This window comes from Taudactylus pleione, unplaced genomic scaffold (genome assembly GCF_031769625.1).
Source record: "Taudactylus pleione unplaced genomic scaffold, aTauple2 ptg000760l, whole genome shotgun sequence".
NCBI classification, from domain to species: Eukaryota; Metazoa; Chordata; class Amphibia; order Anura; family Myobatrachidae; genus Taudactylus; species Taudactylus pleione.
The window spans coordinates 8,452,159-8,462,638 of NW_028285162.1; positions in this window are offsets into that span (position 1 = coordinate 8,452,159).

Consider the following 10,480-nt stretch of genomic DNA (forward strand, 5'->3'; position numbering starts at 1 on the left):
AAAATAAATCACTTTGTGGTGTGTGTGAATTCTGTTATGGCATGGTGTGACTCGGTAGCGCGAGTATCTTTAATGCAAGTTTTTACCTTCAATTACATCTGAATCATACAGCGAATCAAATTGAGAGCACAAGCAGCTTTTTCTGATGAAAACACTATGCAAATTGATTATAATCTGTGAGCCAGTTCAGGTGTTTCTGCATGTCTTTTGTTACATTACACTAATAGCGACTATAACACTTAAACGTAGTGGTTTTCTTGAAGATACATCTGTACTGGATCACAGAACATAGGCATGCTGCATATCATTTTAATCAGCAGATGCAGATTGTTCTAATAAGATGCATTTTAGGGTAAAAAGATGCATTAAAAGAGTCACGATGCTACCAAGTCACACAGCTCTCCTATGACCTTAGACTCAAAACATTTCTCTCAACATCCTATCACTTGAAATTTCTGCTTTACATTAGAAATTGTATTATACACAAAACAGGGGGCAAGTTTCACATAATGAGAGATCATGTTAGGGTCAATACTTTTTAAAATACACTACTTTGTACTTTCCTTCTCCCTTCCTCTCTGTGTATGGACACCCAAGTTCCTAAACCACCTCCCCCCACCATCACACAATTATAATTCATCTGCATTGAGCTCATTATATGGCTCACCAACACCCCACCTTCTTTTGCTTCTATTCAATGCTGCCGCATGGTGAGCCTGCTATTGACCAGGTATACATTGTCTACTTTAATTGCACACTTCACATCCAAAACACAACAGGTGATGTTCTCAACATGGATAGACTGTTTAGGCTAGTGGGTACTGTCTGTGCTTTGCACATTGAGGTATGGGGTTCGGATCATGGATGGGGAGTTTTTTTTCCTTTTCTTTTGAATCTTTATTTTTAGATTAAAAATAAATCACTTGGTGGTGTGTGTGAATTCTGTTATGGCATGGTGTGACTTGGTAGCGCGAGTATCTTTAATGCAAGTTTTTACCTTCAATTACATCTGAATCATACAGCGAATCAAATTGAAAGCACAAGCAGCTTTTTCTGATGAAAACACTATGCAAATTGATTATAATCTGTGAGCCAGTTCAGGTGTTTCTGCATGTCTTTTGTTACATTACACTAATAGCGACTATAACACTTAAACGTAGTGGTTTTCTTGAAGATACATCTGTACTGGATCACAGAACATAGGCATGCTGCATATCATTTTAATCAGCAGAAGCAGATTGTTCTATTAAGATGCATTTTAGGGTAAAAAGATGCATTAAAAGATGCACGATGCTACCAAGTCACACAGCTCTCCTATGACCTTAGACTCAAAACATTTCTCTCAACATCCTATCACTTGAAATTTCTGCTATACATTAGAAATTGTATTATACACAAAACAGGGGGCAAGTTTCACATAATGAGAGATCATGTTAGGGTCAATACTTTTTAAAATACACTACTTTGTACTTTCCTTCTCCCTTCCTCTCTGTGTATGGACACCCAAGTTCCTAAACCACCTCCCCCCACCATCACACAATTATAATTCATCTGCATTGAGCTCATTATATGGCTCACCAACACCCCACCTTCTTTTGCTTCTATTCAATGCTGCCGCATGGTGAGCCTGCTATTGACAAGGTATACATTGTCTACTTTAATTGCACACTTCACATCAAAAACACAACAGGTGATGTTCTCAACATGGATAGACTGTATAGGCTAGTGGGTACTGTCTGTGCTTTGCACATTGAGGTATGGGGTTCGGATCATGGAAGGGGAATTTTTTTTCCTTTTCTTTTGAATCTTTATTTTTAGATTAAAAATAAATCACTTGGTGGTGTGTGTGAATTCTGTTATGGCATGGTGTGACTCGGTAGCGCGAGTATCTTTAATGCAAGTTTTTACCTTCAATTACATCTGAATGATACAGCGAATCAAATTGAAAGCACAAGCAGCTTTTTCTGATGAAAACAATATGCAAATTGATTATAATCTGTGAGCCAGTTCAGGTGTTTCTGCATGTCTTATGTTACGTTACACTAATAGCGACTATAACACTTAAACGTAGTGGTTTTCTTGAAGATACATCTGTACTGGATCACAGAACATAGGCATGCTGCATACCATTTTAATCAGCAGAAGCAGATTGTTCTAATAAGATGCATTTTAGGGTAAAAAGATGCATTAAAAGATGCACGATGCTACCAAGTCAAACAGCTCTCCTATGACCTTAGACTCAAAACATTTCTCTCAACATCCTATCACTTGAAATTTCTGCTATACAGTAGAAATTGTATTATACACAAAACAGGGGGCAAGTTTCACATAATGAGAGATCATGTTAGGTTCAATACTTTTTAAAATACACTACTTTGTACTTTCCTTCTCCCTTCCTCTCTGGGTATGGACACCCAAGTTCCTAAACCACCTCCCCCCACCATCACACAATTATAATTCATCTGCATTGAGCTCATTATATCGCTCACCAACACCCCACCTTCTTTTGCATCTATTCAATGCTGCCGCATGCTGAGCCTGCTAATGACAAGGTATTCATTGTCTGCTTTAATTGCATACTTCACATCAAATACACAACAGGTGATGTTCTCAACATGGATAGACTGTTTAGGCTAGTGGGTACTTTCTGTGCTTTTCACATTGAGGTCTGGGGTTCGAATCATGGAAGGGGAGTTTTTTTTCCTTTTCTTTTGAATCTTTATATTTAGATTAAAAATAAATCACTTTGTGGTGTGTGTGAATTCTGTTATGGCATGGTGTGACTCAGTAGCGCGAGTATCTTTAATGCAAGTTTTTACCTTCAATTACATCTGAATCATACAGCGAATCAAACTGAAAGCACAAGCAGCTTTTGCTGATGAAAACAATATGCAAATTGATTATAATCTGTGAGCCAGTTCAGGTGTTTCTGCATGTTTTATGTTACGTTACACTAATAGCGACTATAACACTTAAACGTAGTGGTTTTCTTGAAGATACATCTGTACTGGATCACAGAACATAGGCATGCTGCATATCATTTTAATCAGCAGATGCAGATTGTTCTAATAAGATGCATTTTAGGGTAAAAAGATGCATTAAAAGATGCACGATGCTACCAAGTCACACAGCTCTCCTATGACCTTAGACTCAAAACATTTCTCTCAACATCCTATCACTTGAAATTTCTGCTTTACATTAGAAATTGTATTATACACAAAACAGGGGGCAAGTTTCACATAATGAGAGATCATGTTAGGGTCAATACTTTTTAAAATACACTACTTTGTACTTTCCTTCTCCCTTCCTCTCTGTGTATGGACACCCAAGTTCCTAAACCACCTCCCCCCACCATCACACAATTATAATTCATCTGCATTGAGCTCATTATATGGCTCACCAACACCCCACCTTCTTTTGCTTCTATTCAATGCTGCCGCATGGTGAGCCTGCTATTGACCAGGTATACATTGTCTACTTTAATTGCACACTTCACATCCAAAACACAACAGGTGATGTTCTCAACATGGATAGACTGTTTAGGCTAGTGGGTACTGTCTGTGCTTTGCACATTGAGGTATGGGGTTCGGATCATGGATGGGGAGTTTTTTTTCCTTTTCTTTTGAATCTTTATTTTTAGATTAAAAATAAATCACTTGGTGGTGTGTGTGAATTCTGTTATGGCATGGTGTGACTCGGTAGCGCGAGTATCTTTAATGCAAGTTTTTACCTTCAATTACATCTGAATCATACAGCGAATCAAATTGAAAGCACAAGCAGCTTTTTCTGATGAAAACACTATGCAAATTGATTATAATCTGTGAGCCAGTTCACGTGTTTCTGCATGTCTTTTGTTACATTACACTAATAGCGACTATAACACTTAAACGTAGTGGTTTTCTTGAAGATACATCTGTACTGGATCACAGAACATAGGCATGCTGCATATCATTTTAATCAGCAGAAGCAGATTGTTCTATTAAGATGCATTTTAGGGTAAAAAGATGCATTAAAAGATGCACGATGCTACCAAGTCACACAGCTCTCCTATGACCTTAGACTCAAAACATTTCTCTCAACATCCTATCACTTGAAATTTCTGCTATACATTAGAAATTGTATTATACACAAAACAGGGGGCAAGTTTCACATAATGAGAGATCATGTTAGGGTCAATACTTTTTAAAATACACTACTTTGTACTTTCCTTCTCCCTTCCTCTCTGTGTATGGACACCCAAGTTCCTAAACCACCTCCCCCCACCATCACACAATTATAATTCATCTGCATTGAGCTCATTATATGGCTCACCAACACCCCACCTTCTTTTGCTTCTATTCAATGCTGCCGCATGGTGAGCCTGCTATTGACAAGGTATACATTGTCTACTTTAATTGCACACTTCACATCAAAAACACAACAGGTGATGTTCTCAACATGGATAGACTGTATAGGCTAGTGGGTACTGTCTGTGCTTTGCACATTGAGGTATGGGGTTCGGATCATGGAAGGGGAATTTTTTTTCCTTTTCTTTTGAATCTTTATTTTTAGATTAAAAATAAATCACTTGGTGGTGTGTGTGAATTCTGTTATGGCATGGTGTGACTCGGTAGCGCGAGTATCTTTAATGCAAGTTTTTACCTTCAATTACATCTGAATGATACAGCGAATCAAATTGAAAGCACAAGCAGCTTTTTCTGATGAAAACAATATGCAAATTGATTATAATCTGTGAACCAGTTCAGGTGTTTCTGCATGTCTTATGTTACGTTACACTAATAGCGACTATAACACTTAAACGTAGTGGTTTTCTTGAAGATACATCTGTACTGGATCACAGAACATAGGCATGCTGCATACCATTTTAATCAGCAGAAGCAGATTGTTCTAATAAGATGCATTTTAGGGTAAAAAGATGCATTAAAAGATGCACGATGCTACCAAGTCAAACAGCTCTCCTATGACCTTAGACTCAAAACATTTCTCTCAACATCCTATCACTTGAAATTTCTGCTATACAGTAGAAATTGTATTATACACAAAACAGGGGGCAAGTTTCACATAATGAGAGATCATGTTAGGTTCAATACTTTTTAAAATACACTACTTTGTACTTTCCTTCTCCCTTCCTCTCTGTGTATGGACACCCAAGTTCCTAAACCACCTCCCCCCACCATCACACAATTATAACTCATCTGCATTGAGCTCATTATATCGCTCACCAACACCCCACCTTCTTTTGCATCTATTCAATGCTGCCGCATGCTGAGTCTGCTAATGACAAGGTATTCATTGTCTGCTTTAATTGCATACTTCACATCAAATACACAACAGGTGATGTTCTCAACATGGATAGACTGTTTAGGCTAGTGGGTACTTTCTGTGCTTTTCACATTGAGGTCTGGGGTTCGAATCATGGAAGGGGAGTTTTTTTTCCTTTTCTTTTGAATCTTTATATTTAGATTAAAAATAAATCACTTTGTGGTGTGTGTGAATTCTGTTATGGCATGGTGTGACTCAGTAGCGCGAGTATCTTTAATGCAAGTTTTTACCTTCAATTACATCTGAATCATACAGCGAATCAAACTGAAAGCACAAGCAGCTTTTGCTGATGAAAACAATATGCAAATTGATTATAATCTGTGAGCCAGTTCAGGTGTTTCTGCATGTTTTATGTTACGTTACACTAATAGCGACTATAACACTTAAACGTAGTGGTTTTCTTGAAGATACATCTGTACTGGATCACAGAACATAGGCATGCTGCATATCATTTTAATCAGCAGAAGCAGATTGTTCTAATAAGATGCATTTTAGGGTAAAAAGATGCATTAAAAGATGCACGATGCTACCAAGTCACACAGCTCTCCTATGACCTTAGACTCAAAACATTTCTCTCAACATCCTATCACTTGTAATTTCTGCTATACATTAGAAATTGTATTATACACAAAACAGGGGGCAAGTTTCACATAATGAGAGATCATGTTAGGGTCAATACTTTTTAAAATACACTACTTTGTACTTTCCTTCTCCCTTCCTCTCTGTGTATGGACACCCAAGTTCCTAAACCACCTCCCCCCACCATCACACAATTATAATTCATCTGCATTGAGCTCATTATATGGCTCACCAACACCCCACCTTCTTTTGCTTCTATTCAATGCTGCCGCATGGTGAGCCTGCTATTGACAAGGTATACATTGTCTACTTTAATTGCACACTTCACATCCAAAACACAACAGGTGATGTTCTCAACATGGATAGACTGTTTAGGCTAGTGGGTACTGTCTGTGCTTTGCACATTGAGGTATGGGGTTCGGATCATGGATGGGGAGTTTTTTTTCCTTTTCTTTTGAATCTTTATTTTTAGATTAAAAATAAATCACTTGGTGGTGTGTGTGAATTCTGTTATGGCATGGTGTGACTCGGTAGCGCGAGTATCTTTAATGCAAGTTTTTACCTTCAATTACATCTGAATCATACAGCGAATCAAATTGAAAGCACAAGCAGCTTTTTCTGATGAAAACACTATGCAAATTGATTATAATCTGTGAGCCAGTTCAGGTGTTTCTGCATGTCTTTTGTTACATTACACTAATAGCGACTATAACACTTAAACGTAGTGGTTTTCTTGAAGATACATCTGTACTGGATCACAGAACATAGGCATGCTGCATATCATTTTAATCAGCAGAAGCAGATTGTTCTATTAAGATGCATTTTAGGGTAAAAAGATGCATTAAAAGATGCACGATGCTACCAAGTCACACAGCTCTCCTATGACCTTAGACTCAAAACATTTCTCTCAACATCCTATCCAATGAAATTTCTGCTATACAGTAGAAATTGTATTACACACAAAACAGGGGGCAAGTTTCACATAATGAGAGATCATGTTAGGTTCAATACTTTTTAAAATACACTACTTTGTACTTTACTTCTCCCTTCCTCTCTGTGTATGGACACCCAAGTTCCTAAACCACCTCCCCCCACAATCACACAATTATAATTCATCTGCATTGAGCTCATTATATCGCTCACCAACACCCCACCTTCTTTTGCTTCTATTCAATGCTGCCGCATGCTGAGCCTGCTAATGACAAGGTATTCATTGTCTGCTTTAATTGCATACTTCACATCAAATACACAACAGGTGATGTTCTCAACATGGATAGACTGTTAAGGCTAGTGGGTACTGTCTGTGCTTTGCACATTGAGGTCTGGGGTTCGGATCATGGAAGCAGAGTTTTTTTTCCTTTTCTTTTGAATCTTTATTTTTAGATTAAAAATAAATCACTTTGTGGTGTGTTTGAATTCTGTTATTGGATGGTGTGACTCGGTAGCGCGAGCATCTTTAATGCAACTTTTTACCTTCAATTACATCTGAATCATACAGCGAATCAAATTGAAAGCACAAGCAACTTTTGCTGATTAAAACACTAAGCAAAGTGATTATAATCTGTGAGCCAGTTCAGGTGTTTCTGCATGTTTTATGTTACGTTACACTAATATCGACTATAACACTTAAACGTAGTGGTTTTCTTGAAGATACATCTGTACTGGATCACAGAACATAGGCATGCTGCATACCATTTTAATCAGCAGAAGCAGATTGTTCTAATAAGATGCATTTTAGGGTAAAAAGATGCATTAAAAGATGCACGATGCTACCAAGTCAAACAGCTCTCCTATGACCTTAGACTCAAAACATTTCTCTCAACATCCTATCACTTGAAATTTCTGCTATACAGTAGAAATTGTATTATACACAAAACAGGGGGCAAGTTTCACATAATGAGAGATCATGTTAGGTTCAATACTTTTTAAAATACACTACTTTGTACTTTCCTTCTCCCTTCCTCTCTGTGTATGGACACCCAAGTTCCTAAACCACCTCCCCCCACCATCACACAATTATAATTCATCTGCATTGAGCTCATTATATCGCTCACCAACACCCCACCTTCTTTTGCATCTATTCAATGCTGCCGCATGCTGAGCCTGCTAATGACAAGGTATTCATTGTCTGCTTTAATTGCATACTTCACATCAAATACACAACAGGTGATGTTCTCAACATGGATAGACTGTTTAGGCTAGTGGGTACTTTCTGTGCTTTTCACATTGAGGTCTGGGGTTCGAATCATGGAAGGGGAGTTTTTTTTCCTTTTCTTTTGAATCTTTATATTTAGATTAAAAATAAATCACTTTGTGGTGTGTGTGAATTCTGTTATGGCATGGTGTGACTCGGTAGCGCGAGTATCTTTAATGCAAGTTTTTACCTTCAATTACATCTGAATCATACAGCGAATCAAATTGAAAGCACAAGCAGCTTTTTCTGATGAAAACACTATGCAAATTGATTATAATCTGTGAGCCAGTTCAGGTGTTTCTGCATGTCTTTTGTTACATTACACTAATAGCGACTATAACACTTAAACGTAGTGGTTTTCTTGAAGATACATCTGTACTGGATCACAGAACATAGGCATGCTGCATATCATTTTAATCAGCAGATGCAGATTGTTCTAATAAGATGCATTTTAGGGTAAAAAGATGCATTAAAAGATGCACGATGCTACCAAGTCACACAGCTCTCCTATGACCTTAGACTCAAAACATTTCTCTCAACATCCTATCACTTGAAATTTCTGTTTACATTAGAAATTGTATTATACACAAAACAGGGGGCAAGTTTCACATAATGAGAGATCATGTTAGGGTCAATACTTTTTAAAATACACTACTTTGTACTTTCCTTCTCCCTTCCTCTCTGTGTATGGACACCCAAGTTCCTAAACCACCTCCCCCCACCATCACACAATTATAATTCATCTGCATTGAGCTCATTATATGGCTCACCAACACCCCACCTTCTTTTGCTTCTATTCAATGCTGCCGCATGGTGAGCCTGCTATTGACCAGGTATACATTGTCTACTTTAATTGCACACTTCACATCCAAAACACAACAGGTGATGTTCTCAACATGGATAGACTGTTTAGGCTAGTGGGTACTGTCTGTGCTTTGCACATTGAGGTATGGGGTTCGGATCATGGATGGGGAGTTTTTTTTCCTTTTCTTTTGAATCTTTATTTTTAGATTAAAAATAAATCACTTGGTGGTGTGTGTGAATTCTGTTATGGCATGGTGTGACTCGGTAGCGCGAGTATCTTTAATGCAAGTTTTTACCTTCAATTACATCTGAATCATACAGCGAATCAAACTGAAAGCACAAGCAGCTTTTGCTGATGAAAACAATATGCAAATTGATTATAATCTGTGAGCCAGTTCAGGTGTTTCTGCATGTTTTATGTTACGTTACACTAATAGCGACTATAACACTTAAACGTAGTGGTTTTCTTGAAGATACATCTGTACTGGATCACAGAACATAGGCATGCTGCATATCATTTTAATCAGCAGAAGCAGATTGTTCTAATAAGATGCATTTTAGGGTAAAAAGATGCATTCAAAGATGCACGATGCTACCAAGTCACACAGCTCTCCTATGACCTTAGACTCAAAACATTTCTCTCAACATCCTATCACTTGAAATTTCTGCTATACATTAGAAATTGTATTATACACAAAACAGGGGGCAAGTTTCACATAATGAGAGATCATGTTAGGGTCAATACTTTTTAAAATACACTACTTTGTACTTTCCTTCTCCCTTCCTCTCTGTGTATGGACATCCAAGTTCCTAAACCACCTCCCCCCACCATCACACAATTATAATTCATCTGCATTGAGCTCATTATATGGCTCACCAACACCCCACCTTCTTTTGCTTCTATTCAATGCTGCCGCATGGTGAGCCTGCTATTGACAAGGTATACATTGTCTACTTTAATTGCACACTTCACATCCAAAACACAACAGGTGATGTTCTCAACATGGATAGACTGTTTAGGCTAGTGGGTACTGTCTGTGCTTTGCACATTGAGGTATGGGGTTCGGATCATGGATGGGGAGTTTTTTTTCCTTTTCTTTTGAATCTTTATTTTTAGATTAAAAATAAATCACTTGGTGGTGTGTGTGAATTCTGTTATGGCATGGTGTGACTCGGTAGCGCGAGTATCTTTAATGCAAGATTTTACCTTCAATTACATCTGAATCATACAGCGAATCAAATTGAAAGCACAAGCAGCTTTTTCTGATGAAAACACTATGCAAATTGATTATAATCTGTGAGCCAGTTCAGGTGTTTCTGCATGTCTTTTGTTACATTACACTAATAGCGACTATAACACTTAAACGTAGTGGTTTTCTTGAAGATACATCTGTACTGGATCACAGAACATAGGCATGCTGCATATCATTTTAATCAGCAGAAGCAGATTGTTCTATTAAGATGCATTTTAGGGTAAAAAGATGCATTAAAAGATGAACAATGCTACCAAGTCACACAGCTCTCCTATGACCTTAGACTCAAAACATTTCTCTCAACATCCTATCCAATGAAATTTCTGCT